The sequence below is a fragment of the Chiloscyllium plagiosum genome, unplaced genomic scaffold, assembly GCF_037043375.1.
Source record: "Chiloscyllium plagiosum isolate Xiang-an unplaced genomic scaffold, Cpla_swu_hap1 HiC_scaffold_20, whole genome shotgun sequence".
Classification (NCBI taxonomy): Eukaryota; Metazoa; Chordata; class Chondrichthyes; order Orectolobiformes; family Hemiscylliidae; genus Chiloscyllium; species Chiloscyllium plagiosum.
This window is the reverse complement of record NW_028270158.1, coordinates 26,369,241-26,385,507: the sequence shown is the minus strand read 5'-3', so window position 1 is coordinate 26,385,507 and position 16,267 is coordinate 26,369,241. Positions and strand designations below refer to the sequence as shown.

At 40.1% G+C, this 16,267-nt stretch overlaps 2 protein-coding genes across 8 annotated transcripts in view; both read right to left on the bottom strand.

Annotated features, from left to right (window-relative positions):
- Nucleotides 1-16,267, bottom strand: part of LOC122560762 (protein ELFN1-like) — a 401,229-nt gene that overhangs the window by 168,070 nt on the left and 216,892 nt on the right. The window contains exon 1 of one of the 6 annotated variants that reach the window (XM_087997727.1): nt 1,066-1,172. The exons of the other annotated variants lie outside the window; for them this stretch is intronic. The gene's annotated coding sequence lies outside the window, so the exon portion shown is untranslated. Of the gene's footprint in view, nt 1-1,065; nt 1,173-16,267 lie in introns of those variants that run through there. 6 annotated transcript variants of the gene reach the window in all.
- Nucleotides 1-16,267, bottom strand: part of elfn1a (extracellular leucine-rich repeat and fibronectin type III domain containing 1a) — a 341,512-nt gene that overhangs the window by 108,353 nt on the left and 216,892 nt on the right. Inside the window, exon 1 of one of the 2 annotated variants that reach the window (XM_043711826.2) lies at nt 1,066-1,156. The exons of the other annotated variant lie outside the window; for it this stretch is intronic. The gene's annotated coding sequence lies outside the window, so the exon portion shown is untranslated. Of the gene's footprint in view, nt 1-1,065; nt 1,157-16,267 lie in introns of those variants that run through there. 2 annotated transcript variants of the gene reach the window in all.

Below are 16,267 nucleotides of genomic sequence, written 5' to 3'. Positions count from 1 at the left end.
TGATAAATCTCACCCCCCCCCCCCACCCCTTCAATGCCATCTTGTATTTTTATGCCAAGGTCAATGCGATAAAATTTTGGTTTCGATTAGGTTTGCGGAGTCAGGGTATTTGCCAGCTTGAGCTGTAGTTGATTAAAGAAATTTCTCAGTTGGGCTAACATTTGCATCAATGAATAGTGACGCCCCACTGTGTGAGTTAAAGGAGCATCTGCCTTCTGTTGTTGGAGCTGTTCATTCTGAGCTTCACCAATTTGGTGCTGCCTTCTAAAAGCCGAGGTTAGCCTGCACTCCAAAAGAGACCAACATCTGTGGCCCCATTAAGGTCTTCTATTGTCTGATGGTCAGTCGTGTTGTGTAGACACATGATAAATACATGCAAATGAGGGTGAATTATTTTTCCTCTGCCCATTTCCACTTGTAGAATACTGGGAAAAAGCTACCTGATGGGAAATGACAGCAGAGGTTGGAGGGGGTTGGTCCAGCACTGTAACTTAAAGAGGGAACCCATGCAAGGCAGTGTGGAGATGGATCCAACATGGTCTTCCTAGTGAATAGGCAGCACCTATTCTAATATAGTTGTCCTCCCTCCACATCCCCCAAGTGAACCAAATCTTACCATCACTGATGCCAATATACTTCAGCTTTTCAGATGTACCTTTCAGAAATGCTGACTGGATAAAATTATTAGGTCTTTTTTCCTCTTATCCTCACCCTCCCTAGGGTACCGAAGCTAACTGGAGCAATTAAACCATTGTCCTAATTGAGACTTGCTACTCCAGAGAATGAACCTGATGGATTCCTGGTTTATATGACTTTGTTCCACATGGAACTGTGCAATTACCCACTGAGCTATCAGGTGCACAGCATTGGCTTTGAGGATCAATAACCACATACATTACAATCTAGATGATGCCTTGGAAATGACTCACACAGAATCAAGAGCATTCAGAGCTTGGCAGGTTCTCACAAAAATTAATTAAGTTGTATAAATTCTGTGGAAATAGTTCCAGTCCCAAACTTTAAACTAAGCAAAGCAAATAAATTAAAAGAAAAATTTGGACTTACCGTTTGAATTTCGTTGTCCAATTGAAGATCACACTTTTAAAATGGCTTGTCGTCAGAATGAAAATGGCTGTAAATCTCCAAAATGCACCAATAAACTTATGAAATGGCTGTTGTATCACTCATAATGGCTGCTGCATCATTCAAAATGGCTGCCTGCCCTGTCTACACAAATCAAAATGTGAAAGTAAGATCCGTTGTACCTGCCAGTTATTACGTCAGCTCCGGACTATGCTGTAGCCTTCGTCGATGCAGCCATGATTTTGGACTCGACTGTCAGTTAGCCTGTCATGTGCCAACAAGAATCGTAATTCTAAATTTAGGCCACGTTTGAGCCAATAAATCATAGGCCAAGCTAATAGATCTTATTTCTAAATGAAATGATGCTTAACACAAAGTTTGAACACAGGGGTCATTCTTCCTGAGGGCTACAATTGCTAACCCTCCAGGAGTTTCCAGAATTTAATCAGTAATGTCAGGAACTCTGTAACCAGCAAACCCAGAATAAAAGTAATGGGAACATTAATAAAAATTGCTTTTAAATTTCTTTGAAAGCTTTTGTTTATTAATTATAAAAATATTGGAAATGTGAAGAATGTAATCAGCAAGAACCATCCACTTTGGATATAGAGTCTGTTTGCTTTCAAATTATTACTGATAGGTGAGACAGGATAAATGTGCTGGATAATCAGTAATGGGTATACTGCAGGCTGGGCAGTAGGAGGAGGGCAGTTATGTGATGAAGTCTCTTGGAATATGCCCAACCAGACTTGGCAAATCCTCATGAGGCCATGTGAAGATGTAATGGTAATGCATTTGCTTTCAGTTTTGATGGTGAAAATATTTGTACTAACCACAGGAATTCAATGAGACCTTCTTGCTAACATAATCAATAAATAATAACATCTATGAAGCATAATCTCCTTTGATTGTGATTATAATGATCAATATAGTGCTATGCATAACAATTCGCCAGCCAAACGAAGGTCACATGGCCAGATTAAAGATTTCATGGGTTTAGTGCTGCCATGTATTTCTCTGGTTTTAGACAAGATAGCTCTCTCTTTGACTAGTGTCCACAGATTTTGAAGGTGAAAAATAGGCACCAAAATTTCTCATCTCCCTCTTTCTGAATTACCTCTCTTAATTCCTTATTTCCTTCAGTGATCTCCTGGATGGGTTTTCAACCGTGAAAGGGACCAGTGAGAAATTTTCCAATTATTTTACCGTTTTGAATTTTGGTTTTCGTCTGCAAATTTTTTTGCATCTCCCAGGGTGCTGTTTGACTTGGGTTGCACAACGATTGGTGGAAAATGTTGCTCTCAGCACCATACTTAGAGGACAATGATGATGAACCAAATGGTCCTGCCCAGCCACTCAATGTCGTATTACATGTTATGATGTGGTGGCTTTTGATCAATGTGTAATCTCAATAAAACTTCAGAACTCAAAGACTAGTGAATGACCATATGTAGCCTCTTTGACCCAGCTAACATTACATGTAACGAATGTTTTGCTTCCCAGTGGATGATTTAAAGCAGGAACACATACAAACAAAAAGGAAACATAAATTCAAACAAGTTAAATGGCACATATTCCATATCTGCCGTTCTCTTGAAGGTTTCAATTCCAGCATTTGAAATTGGAACCAAAGATCCCTTGCTAGACGCTTGGAGTTGATTTCTAGTCTGTCTTCTTGACGAAGGAAATAGCCCAATAGAGAAGAAGAAGCATATTCAGAAAATCTGCAAAACTATTCCTCCCAAAATTAAGATTGCTTCCATGTTAGATCTTATTGAAGTATTTCTCACACTTTCATCATGAACAGTAGGATTTAAGTATTTAAGCCTAGATAAGCCTCTCATCGACCATCGCAGAGGCAAAGATACTGCAAATGCCACAACCAGTTCTTACCTACAGGTAAGGCCCACATATGAAATAAACAATTCGAGCATAACTGGGATGTTTTACATTTAGTAGAAATCAAGTATCAGGAGTAAATACAATACAATGTTAAAAGTCCATAGAATCAAGTCCACAGACAATCAGTTGTGAAGACCTGTCAGTAATTGGTCAAATGTATCCCGCAGTCTCAAAAGTTTAAATTATGCCAACAGGGTGTTATACATGAACAATACCAACAGCCCCAGAACCCTCATGAAACTTTGCACTTGATAATGAACATGATGCTTTTTCAGACACATGGACTGCTACAGGGGTGAGAAAAGAACTTTCTGGACATTCCACAATGACATCATGAAATGGCTTACAGAATGAAGGCTCCTTTCTTCGCCAAATTCAGTGGAAGTTGGAACATATCAAGAACTGAATTCTAGAAATAACTGTAATCCCCTTCTTCCAACAGGAGTCTGTACTTGAAGCCAGCATGAGTCAGAGAATGAGCTACATCTATATCTTTCTACCAATTCACTTGCAACTTCCAATGAAAATATCAGTTGATGGAATCACTCCTTTTACCTTTCTGTACCAACCTGAAGCTTTTTTTCTTTCTCAAATTCCAATACTTAATTTTCTCCTCCCATTAATTGTTATCTGATGTTTAAGTTACTCCCTTTTCCTGTTGTTTAGGTGAAACTCAAGATTTTTCTTAACTCAAATGTGTTAAATTCAACTCTTTCTAGATTTTTTTTTCACTTAAACTTTCCTTTCTGCCTTTTTGTTGTTTGAGAATATTCAACTTTGACTAAACTTTTGCTTTTGAATGTCTGATATATTTTCACAAACTGAAGAACAGCCCATTAAACATAAAGGATCTGTAAATACATGCATTTGCTCTCTCTGTTTCTGGTAAGTTGTGTCTCACACAAAATGCCTGGTTGTAGATTGCATGCAATTGTCTACAAATAAACTTTAGCCTTGACTGCTCCCCATCCCTGTTTGCAAGTCTTAACTCATTCAAAACCTATTCACGTATGAGTTAAAATTTTGTCTGTGGTCTGCATTGGAGGAAGTGGTTTCTGTGAATAGATAGCACAAGTGGGAAAGAAGCTGGCAGAGTCTTTCAACATCAGTGTTCACAGCTTCAGGGTTTCTTTTATCAGTTTCATGTACTTGCCGACCTGCCACAAGAGACAATGGCTGCTTCAGACAGATATTTAAAACAAAATTAATAAATTCATCATAACTGGTGCTATGGGGCCTATTAGTCTGTACATTCTAAATAGGTGTTAATTAGATTAACATACACCTCATTGAAAAAGCAAGCTTGAACTCTGATCTTTATCAGCAGACTGAGCAGCTCCTCACATAACCTGCAGGGCAGTCAGTCACTGGTGAATGTTTGGCACAAACATACATCGAAACACTATTTATATACTGTTTATTTTTAATCAACACAAAGCTTAGGGTGTGACTGATTTGACAATTAACTTTTTACAACCCTCAAAATACCAAGGCGCGTGAGTAGTTTGGAGTTTTGCAATCTATCATCTGTCCCTTTTACTTTCTCTTCAATATCTATTTGCATGACTGATACTTTGGCATTCATCAGTTTATTCTTTTGTGCTTCCAAGTTTCTCCTAACTTGCTACTCAGATATGGTGTATGCTGGATTATAGCTCCACTGATACTTTGACTATTATTAAGTTGACCGTAATGAGCTGAGTCCAAGTAATGAGATTTAGAAGGCTATTCAGCCAAGGGACATTATAATTCCTAAACCTATTCTCACTAAATGTCCAGACACTTGCAATTTCCAGTCGGACGTCAGTGGATAGTGATCAGCATTGCAATTGTATTTGTTACCCATGCTGTGCTTCCCTCACCCAGCGTTGTTAAAACAAACTACTGGAAGGCATACTGTTACTCAGGTTAAGAACATGTGACTTAACACTGATTAAGTGCTGAACCCTGAATCTTCCTGGTCACTGGCTCAATGCCACACTAGGCGGTAAGGTTACCAAATTGACTCGCTTCTGTGAAGTGGAGGTTCTGGTGTTGGACTAGGTTGAATAAGATCAAAAATCACACAGTATCAGGTTATAGTCCAACAGGTTTATTTGAAAAAACAAGTGAAGAAGGAGTGAGGCTCTGAACTCTTGCTTTTACAAATAATTCTGTTGGACTATAATCTGGTGCCATGTGACTTTTGACTTCTGTGAATGCACAAAGATGGGTTGAGTCAGTGGCTAAGTGAACAGGCAGAGAAGGTGAATATGGTCAGAACAGGTGTGATGCTGGGAAAAGTGCTGGGTTAGTCATTTTTCTTTATGGAGAGAATAGAATGGTGAAATGAGAGCTGAGAACTAACAGGGGCCTGTCTAATATCTTTCCTCCCAAAACCATTTAATGTCACATTCAGGGTTGTCAACATAAGTTACTGGTTTTCAAATTAATTCACTGTGCATGATATACTCCAAAATGGTTGAGTGATTTGATAAGGTGCTTTATAAATGCAAATTTGACTTTAAATATGCTCATTCTTCAAGGAGCCTTGAGATTAGTGTGACTGCTTTGAATTGTTATGAGAAATTTCATGTTATATACAACAGAACACGTTTGATGAAAATTCCCTCTTAAAAAGCACATCACTTAATCAGACAATTCCAATTGCTTTTTTTAAATGTATTGATATTCCTAGAGAAGGCTCCTGGCACAATACAAAAGCAATAATGCAAAGGTTAGGAGTGATGACTAAGCAAATAAAGAGGTCAGGGTTTTAGTGGACTGTTGAAGCCTCCACACTATAGGAAGGGAAGACAAAGTGATGGAGAGAATTTCCAAGGTGCAGAGGTGATGCATACTGATAAATTCAAGTAGGCAACATGATTCATTACATTCAAACTGGAAGAAACTGTCGCTAGTCTAACAATGGGCACTAGGTTTTCTGTTCTCATGTCAATTACCTTTCAGCAGATCAGAGTGGGAAGCAACACATGGAGGCCTCTGCTCCCAAACTTTTCTCATTATCAATGTTGCTGGGTGGGCACATGCTAGATAAAAGCAAATAAAGGAAAATGTCTCCATTCATTTGGACTCTTAGAATACTGAAGGCAGGAAGTTAGCTGAGTCATGGAATTGGAGTCAAGAGTTATGGGGTGCAGACAGGAAAGTGGAGCTGAAATCATAACTAAATCAATTATGATCTTATCAAATCAGATGGGTCAGGTTAACGGGCCAAATTCTTTAGTACTTCTAAGTCATATGTTCTTATGCATCTGTTGACAGTGGATGAGCTTCCACAGCAAGAGAGAAGGCAGGTTAGTCATGCGTAAGGAAGCTCAGAGAGGTGCCATGTATGTGGCTCATTAATTCTAAGTAAGTATTTCAACAAGGAAGCTGGCCTACCACCTATTTCTCCACTCTTGGATTGCTACCATATCTTATGACTAGAGCAACACAGGGCTTTGCTCCTAAATGGGTCAGTTCCTCACCGAAACCTGAGGATCCCCTCTCTAGAGTCAGAGTCATAGAGATATACAGCATGGAAACAGACTCTTCAGTCCAATTCTAAGCCGGCTAGATATTCTACATTGATCTAATCTCATTTTCCAGCATTTGGCCCATGTCCCTCTAAATCCTTCCTATTCATGTACCCATCCAGATTCCTTTTAAATGTTGTAATTTTACTAGCCTCCACCGATTCCTCTGGCAGTTCATTCCATAAGACCATAAGACATAGGAATGGAAGTAAGGCCATTTGGCCTATCAAGTCCACTCTATACATGCACCGACCTGCGCATGAAAATGTTGCCCCTTAGGTCCCTTTTAAATCTTTCGGCTCTCACCTTAAACCTATGTCCTCTATTTTTGGACTCTCTGACTCTGGGGAAAAGATCTTAACTATTCACCCTATCTATGCCCCTCAAGGTTTTTTTAAACTTCTGTAAAATCACCCCATATCCTCCAACATGATAGGGAATTTAGCCCTAGCCTATTCAGCCACTCCCTATAGCTCAAACCCTCCAAACCTGGCAACATCCTTGTAAATGTTTTCTGAACCCTTACAAGTTTCACAACATGTTTCTGAATGCAGAGACCAGAATTGAAAGCAAAATTCCAGTAATGGCCCAACCAATGTCCTGTACAGCAGCAACATGACCTCCAATCTCAGAAAATCAATGCACTGACAAATAACGGTAAGTGTACCAAACGCTTTCTTCACTACCCTGTCTACCTGCGATTCCATTTCCAAGGAACTATGAACTTGCACCCCAAGGTCTCTTTATTTGGCAACACTCTCTAACACTTACCATTAAGCTTATAAGTCCTGCCATGATTTGCCCTACCAAAATACATCTCAAATTAAACTCCATCTGCCACTCCTCAGCCCATGATCTGATCAAGGTCCTGTTGGACTCTGAGGTAACCTTCTTTGCTGTCCACTTCACCAGTAATTCTGATGTCATCTATAAACTTACTAACCATACCTTCTATGTTTAAATCCAAATCATTTATATAAATTACAGAAGCAATGGACCTACCACTAATCCTTGCAGCACACCACTGGTCACAGGCCTCTAGTGCAAAAAAGGAACCCTCCACCACCACCGCCCTTAGTCTACTAGCTTTGAGATAGTTTGTATTCAAATGACTAGTTCTCCCTGTATTCCATGTGATTTAACCTTGCTAACTCTAGATGATTACTGGATTGACAATATGACCAGGTTCATTAGGGTATCTCTGGGTAGCTGGGGATACAGGCATGCCTTAATTGGAGACATAGGGAAAAAATACATTAAATTGTTGTTGATCTTCCTTGCCTCTGTTGTAATATTGCAAGAGTCATAAATACTCAGAATCCATCTGTAATCTCATTGCTTTACAGTCTTTTATTTTGTCATTTTTTATTGATATTTTGGTATCAGTGCTCTTCTGAATTATTTTCTCTTCTTCCTCAGCTTCAAATATGATATTCTATATACTTTTCTTGCTCTCTTTTGTAACTATATTAATGGTATGAGTCTTTTCCTTGTTTTACAGGATCTCAACTGCAGGAAACTCCTAGCCATGTTTAGATTTCTTTGTTCCTATCATCCTCTAGTGATCTGTCCTTCTGTATCTACTCTCTGATCTACATTGGTTCCAAAATGCCTTGATTTTAAAAATCTCATCCTTAGTCTCCATTGTCTCACTCTACCCATTTCTGTAATAGCCTCCAGCTCTATAATCCACCAAGATGATTGCAGTCTGCTGGTTTTTGAGCATTCCCAATTTTAATGCTCCACAACTGATGCCTACACCTGCTTCTGCTCAATTCCTAAGTTCTGGAATTCCCTTCCTTAACCTCTCTGCACTCTACCTTTCCTCCTACTTTCAGATGGTCCTTAAAATCTATACTTATGCGGCCAAGTCTTTGGCTATCTGCATTTTATTTGTGTGCTGGTTGTCATATTTTATTTCATATTGCCCCTCTGGAGCATCTTAGGATATTTTATGACGTTAATGATACTATCTGGTTGTTGCTGCAACCAACCCTTGACACTCTACCCCTCCTCAGTTGTTGCTCTTTTCTGACTCACCTTCTTCTAGCAAATTATCCTTCTTTCTTAACCCTACTCTCCACTGGTCACTTATCCCTGTGCACTACCTCTCAGCTTCCTCTGGTCAGTTGTCCCTCTGCATTAAACACAAGCTTCCTCTGGTTAGTTGACCCTATGTATTGCCTATATTGATGTACAGACTCTCAACAAGAAATTCAATTTTAACATAACCAACAAATAGACATTCATTGCACAAAATGGAAATACATTAAATGGATAAACTATGATGGCTCTAAGGGACATATTAAATATATTTAGCTGGTAGCAGAATATTGGACTGAAACATGGACACAGAATAAATAACCACAAGTGAATATTTACACTAATGTGCATTATTGTAACTCCTTTGGTTACATAACTTAAAATCTGAAGAAAGGATCGAGTTTACTGAGATAAGAAGGAATTAAGAACCAGCAGGGAAGCTGGAGGTAAAGACAGAATTGAAAGAAGAAAAATGTAATTGAGAAGCAAAAGACAGAGGAAGTGTAAGAATAAAATGAACCAACACAAAAGAACATGTTATTTGTGGGGAGGAGATCTGCATCAAATAGGCAAGAAAGACCAAAAAGCTGCAGGGGGCATTGACCAGAGGTTAGTCATAAATACTTGAGAGATCAGATCAATGTAAGGGTTTCACAGCTGTCAAACATTAAACAATGAAGAGAGCATTTAGTGCAAAGCAAAGCCTCCAACCAGGAAGCCAGCAAGGAAACAAGAAAATAATTGGATCAGGACCACAATGATACCTCCCATTTTCTATAATGTGCAGTCAAAGAGTGAAAACATACACACAATAGGAAAAGAGTAGAAAAACAAGACTCGATCGATTGTTGGACGGAGATAGAATAAGCACACAAAATCGAGTGGCCCCCTGTATCTACAATTCTTTGATTTTCAGACATTAGGGCGGCAATGTTATAATAGATGTGTCACTTCACCACTACTTGCTCCCTTGGGTAAGATTGGTCTTCACTAAACTTTCTATTTTGTCCCTTAAACTACTGCCCACTATTCATGAAGGAACCAGCTTATATTGGAGTACTAGGGATTCCTTTATTAATGTGAAGCTGCTGATGTGGAGATTTTGCAGGGCATGTGATTTGGGAGAGAAAAATAGGAAAAGCTATTGTTCTGCATAGATTGCCATCTTGCAGGTATAAGGTGCCTCTGTCAGTGGTAGGTCTTGACAGGGAGCGTCAACATGCTATTTCACCATGAATGAGTATAGTCCACTGAACCCAACTCTGACATGGCTCACAGTCTGCACACAGACTTTCTGGCAGAGATCGACAGACTGTAATTCAGAAAAGGAGCCCTGGTATAATTTTGCACTCCCCTGCTCAGGATGTTGAAGTCTAATATAATGGGAGAAATGTTATATTGAAATTCATAAAATGTATAACATAGAAACTGGCTATTTGGCCCAACTAGTCAATGCCAGTGCTTATACTCTACATTAGCCTCTTGCTGCCTTACTTCATTTACAGTAAAAGCGTATTCTTCTAATGCTTTCTATCTCATGTGTTTATCTGCCTTTGCTGTACCTACTTGCATCAAATACTCATTGTGCTAGTGTGTTCCACATTCTAATTAGTCTTTATATAAAAAAAGATTTTTAAATTGTCTGTTGAATATATTAATGACTATCTTCTATTTATGCTCTCTGGTTTTATTGCCCCCAGAAGGTGAAACAGTTTCTCTGCATTTACCCAAACCCTTTTGTAATGTTAGAACTCTCAATTAGGTCAATCCTCAGCACTCTTTTTCAGATAAAAGATCCCAGATCTGTTCAATTTTTGTTTGGCTAATTGAGTAAACTAGGCAACATTGAATCAGTTGACCATTATAGACCTCTCCTGATTTCTGTTCAAAGCCAAAGTTATCTTTCTTCCTGCTCTGTTTCTATTTATCACTGGGGACAAAGAGAGAGTTGTAATGGCCTCAAAATGGGCCCAGTATTTGCAGAATCAGAGATCTGGAATATTAATTTTGCCTTTTGCATGTATAATGTCCCTACAGTTATGATTAACTGGTCATCTTTTGCCTGAGTCAGCTAATTCTTACAGTAACCTTAATATGGTTACTTAAAACAGGCAAGAGAACACAATGATTAATGTCCTGATCTAATATTAATAATTAACTTTGAGACATACATAGGTTCTTGTCAGAATGTTTCTTTTAAATCTGACCTTGCATTGTGACTAAACATTTGAGAAGGGGTGCAATCTGGGAATTTCTCCAAAGAGTCCTACTCCTCAAGTTACATTTGGAAACCACTTAAGGTTCCAAAGTTAGATGAATAGGATATGAGAGGAATATAGGACCTCTTAGCTTAGTTTTTGTGATACTTAGATTGCCAGAAATATTTACAAGAAGCAATTGGTCTTCCCCTGGCAACATTGTATTGCCTTCTTGGTGGATTGATTTCAGAATGCAGCCTCACGCATTTGTGCTGCTGGCTGCTTAGAGTGCCTAACAGCATCAAAGATTTGCCACATACTTCAGCTAGCCTCCAGCTCTTAAAAGCCATCTGTTGGTCTTAACAGGAAGCAAGTGGATCAGTTGGCTTTGACTAAATGTTATTGATGCAATTCTGAACAAGGGAAATGGAAGATCAGGGCAGAGAGAGGACCCATGTTCATTAGCGTGGCACTGGCAGCATTAGGAATGAAGGTAGACAGAAGTAGTGAGCCATATTTCCTGGAGAGTGGAAGTGGCAGTGGTGTGGTGGTGATGGAAGGATGAGGTGGGTAGGGAGCCAGAAAATACTCAGGGAAGACCATTCAAAGACAATGGATGTTACTGCCTGAAATCAAGCCCTGAGGATGAAGTGAAAGCTGGAGATTGTGAGACCATGGACTTCTTGCTCTTCCCCATATACCCACTCACACTCTGACACCCCTGAGCCCACATTCTTAATTTCAGATACATATGAAATATCCAGTCATAGCACATCCGGGTCAAGGAGAGTACAATCCCACTTCAATGATGAGGAAGCATCTCCACTTGATTTGACATTCCCAGAAATTGGCTCAGGCACTGGCACTGTACATAGAAGGTATTATAGAGACAGGATCTGCTTGTCATCAGGCATCAGCCATGAAGCAGCTGTCCCCAGACCTTCGTAAGTGTACTCCATGTGTCCCTGGCACAGAAGAGTTTTGCTACAGGGGAGTCAAATATGGGCTTTAATGGGGCTGATAAAGATGCAACTCAAAGTGCTTGGTGCATTGGTGGATGTACCAAGCTGCTTGTTGACATTGTTAAGGAGCTTGGGAGATTTTGGCTTCAATGTGGCCCAGGATATCATGTGAGTCTTGCAGCCATTTTTTGCAGTGTGAAAATGGCATCCAGCTTCATGAATGTGCTTGTGGATTGAGTTGTGATGGAGAGTCTGGTGCCCAAGATCTCAGCTTCTGCTGGAACACAGGCTGAAGCCACACAATTTCTCAGATAGAAACAGAAAATGGCGGCAATACTCAGCAGGTTGTGCAGCATCTATGGAGAGAGAAACAGACTTAACATTCGGGTCTGGTATGACTTTTTATTGGAGCTCTGTTTCTCTTTCTGAAGATGCTGTCAGAACGGCTGAGTTTCTCCAGCATTTTCTGGGTTTTTTTTCCAGATTTCCAGTATCCACAATAGTTTGATTTTCCAAGTTCTTAGTGCTGCTGTGGAAGCTCAAGCAGATTTTGTTAGATCTGGGCTTGTTGCCATGCAGACTTAGACCGTTACCATAGCAGCTGCAGATCTCAGTGCTCAAAGGAGCTTTCAGTTCAGAAAGAAATCTGTGCTTCAGCAATTCCCGAGGATCCTAGTGCCCCATCCTGAGGGATTAGTAGTGACATACAAGAGAACAAACCTGCAGGATGTTAGCACTCAGGCTCCCACATTAACGCTATGTTTGTGCCCTTGCTTTTGCCTCACATCCAGCCAGCCCACATGGCTGCTGTTGAGATGGTGTGATGTGTAACTGGACCTGAAGTTGCAGAGCTGCTCAATTCTCCTACAAGAGAACCAGGAATCTCTCCCATTGAAAGCAGCCATAGACAAACAATGCTGTAAACACTGGAGTAGCACTGCATAGGAACATCAGCCAAGCTGAGGGCACCCTTAAGACAAACGCTAACAACAATTGTCTTTTGTTTGCATAATTGACTAATATATTTACGAGATGGCCCTTGTGGGTGCCTTTGTGATGCTATGCATTTCATTAGCTGTGAGAGATCATCACATGAGCAAAATTCCTGAAACTAGCTTGATGAGTAAGCAAGACCTTTTGAAGTAATGATAGCACCCGATCTCCTGCTCAGGCACAGCATTCTTGTGTGATGTCTCTTTCCAGCATAGAATCTGTGTGAGATACACTTTAAGTGATCAGGTTCCATAGCATAATTGTCATTGTCACTAATGAGCCAAATTTGTACCCTAAATGTGAACAATTTTCAAAGACACGGAAGTGAAGTAATGCATTGGTCAGATGAATGAGGCAGTATAAACTAAACTAAATTTAAACCATTTTAAAGTAAATGCAGAAACAGAGAAACCTGTGGGGTGGGGTGGGGTTATGTATACAAATATCTAAGTTGACAGATCATAGTTGATAAAGCTGTTAAAAAAATCTATGGCTTTATTATTAGAAGCATAAGGTACAAAATTAAGGAAGTTATTTTCAACTTCTATAAATCCCAGGTTGGACCTCTGGTGAAGTATTGTGTCCAGTTCTGGGCATCATACTTGAAGATGGATGTCAAGGCATTAGAGAGGGCAGAGATATTTCCTAGATGGACCCAAAGATAAGAGTGATTTGAAAAGACTAGAGAAACTGGGATTACCCTCACAAATCTGCTACAGAGCCAGCAATCTGTTTTTAGTAAGATATAAGAAATCCTGCAAGAAACAGCAGGAAATTAGTTGGTGCAAATGAAACAAGTGTGAACAAGAAAGCAAGAGGCAGAAGAATCCTCTTAAGCTCAGGTCAAACTTGAAGTGGTTCCCATTTTGCCTGTGATAAAAATTAGGGACAAACGATGTCACTGACAAGTTTCAACCATCTAACGTGCATAAAAAGATTATTCAGTTTCTTTCTGCTCAACGATTGACCCGGGTTTTATTTAGTTTTTTTTCACCTCCTAAAGGGGATTTCATTTTGGGTGCTGAATGTCTTTAACGCAACATTCAACAGCGCCAGAGACCTAGGTTCAATTCACGCCTCAGGCGACTGACTGTGTGGAGTTTCCCCGTGTCTGTGTGGGTTTCCTCCGGTTTCCTCCCACAGTCCAAAATGTGCAGGTTAGGTGAATTGACCATGCTAAATTGCCCATGGTGTTAGGGGCAGGGGTAAATGTAGGGGGATGTCTGTGTGGGTTGCGCTTTGGCGGGTCGGTGTGGACTTGTTGGGCCAAAGGGCCTGTTTCCACACTGTAAAAGAAAAGTGGGCGGCACGGTGGCACAGTGGTTAGCACTGCTACCTCACAGCGCCAGAGACCTGGGTTCAATTCCTGCCTCAGGCGACTCTCTGTGTGGAGTTTGCACATTCTCCCCGTGTCTGCGTGGGTTTCCTCCGGGTGCTCCGGTTTCCTCCCACAATCCAAAAATGTGCAGGTTAGGTGAATTGGCCATGAGAAATTGCCCGTAGTGTTAGGTGAAGGGGTAAATGTAGGGGAATGGGTCTGGGTGGGTTATGCTTTGGCGGGTTGGTGTGGACTTGTTGGGCCGAAGGGCCTGTTTCCACACTGTAAGTAATCTAATCTAATCAAAAAATATCACAACTATATGGATCAGACTAGAGAGATCGACTGGTCTTTTCCTATCTAACAAATTGAAATGCTTTTTAAACTGTTGCTACTCTGGTAGTGACAGAAGTATCAGTCAATTGAAAAACTTTATAATCCTCCAACTCTACTCTTGTCCTTTCTCATTCTCTTTGCCCCACCACAGGCAGCTGTGCCTTTAGCTGTCTGGACTCTTAAAAGTTGGAAATTGCTCACTTAACATCTCTGCCACAATATGTTTCCTTCTGTCAGGATACTCCTTAAAACTTACCCCTTTCCTCTTGTTTATGTGCCTCAGTGTCAAAGTTTGTTTAATAATCACTCTTATGAAATACCTTGGCATGTTTTATAATACTAATGACTGTATAGTTATGAGTTGTAGCACATCTCAGCTGAGGCGCTGAAGAACTTCGGGTGAACCTTTGCTGGAAGCTCTGAGGAAACACCCAGCGGAAAATTGTATTTCCTTTGTTATTGGAAGATTATCAGGATCCTGGCCAAGCTAAGTGTGAACACTTGTGAGAGTTCAAATACTTGGAACAGGCTGAAATAGGACAGGCTAGAAGAATGAAATGAAAAGTTTTTAAAAATTCAGAAGCTTGTCATGCCCCATGTCCTACATCTTCTGCATAATTATGGCACTGAATTGGGATTATAGCAGGAGTGGGGAAGGGGATGTATGGAAAATTGTGGAGGACAACAGGGAAGAAAGATGTACAGAATAGTTAGTCAAGTGACAGACATGAAATTTTGAAATTATGTTTTTGATTCTGAAATTGTTAAATTGTTAAAATAAATTGGAAACAGCACTGGCCCCAGCACTGAATCCTTTGCGGCCCAACATTCCACATTCTGTCACTTTGAATAGCTACACTTTAATCCTACTGTCTGTTTCTGTCTTGAATCTATCCATTCTGCTCCTTGACTCCTGTCTCTGCATGATTTGACCTTATTTATTAATCTATTAAGTAGCACATTATCAGAGGTAGTTTGGAATTCTACTGTTTTATTGGATTATTGATTAGACTCTCAAAGAGTAGGATAGCACCAATATGCATTCTGCATAGAACCAATTAACTCTAGAGGAACAACATCATGTGTAAAAATACTTCTAAAATACTTATATCTTACTGAAAGAAATGCATTTACAGTGGTCCTGGAAAAGTATCAATCAACCAGATCTTTCAAATGTTAATAGTAGAAACTGCAAGGACTTGACAACTCTTTATCTTATGTAAATAAATACTGAGCAATTGAGACATTGATCCAAAAGAAGAAAAAAAGTGTTAATTAAGCAATATCTTTTCCTTTTGATGCAGCTGTTTCAACAGACTACTGAACATCTGAGCTCGCAGCCAAGACTGCTCAATGCTCAATACATGACATTGTTAATATTGCGTTTATTGGTTCTGGGCAGAATGTATATTAGTCTAATGTGTATGTAAATGCCATACATTGGCACGAAGGGCATGAAGGACTATGGGGGTTGTGGTGGAGGCAGAGCTTAGCACAAGAGGCTTTGTGGATTGAACAAAGGGGCATAGTTTGGCCTGCAGGGTATTATGCCCATTGTGGGTAAGTGGAGGGGCATAGGCTGGCATGGATGGAGCATGGTGGCCCTTTTAAGCAGTCTGTCAATCCCTGCTTTCCAGGAGCTCTGGGCCAGAATCAATCACATCTCTCTCCACCCCAGAAGAAAGTCCAGCCTTCACAGGAATTTCTTTCACCCAAGGTGGGCTGGCTGAAATGGGTCATTTCCTGAGATTTGTTACCCATTGCTTCTGTACCTACAATGCAAAGACAAAGGCAAAGGAACAAAGACAAAAATCCATTTGGAATAATAAATACATAGACTTTGCGTTCAGTGAGCTTGAGAAGTTGAGAATTTGGGGTGCCAATTTTACAGATAGCCCTAGAGTCTGTAGGAAT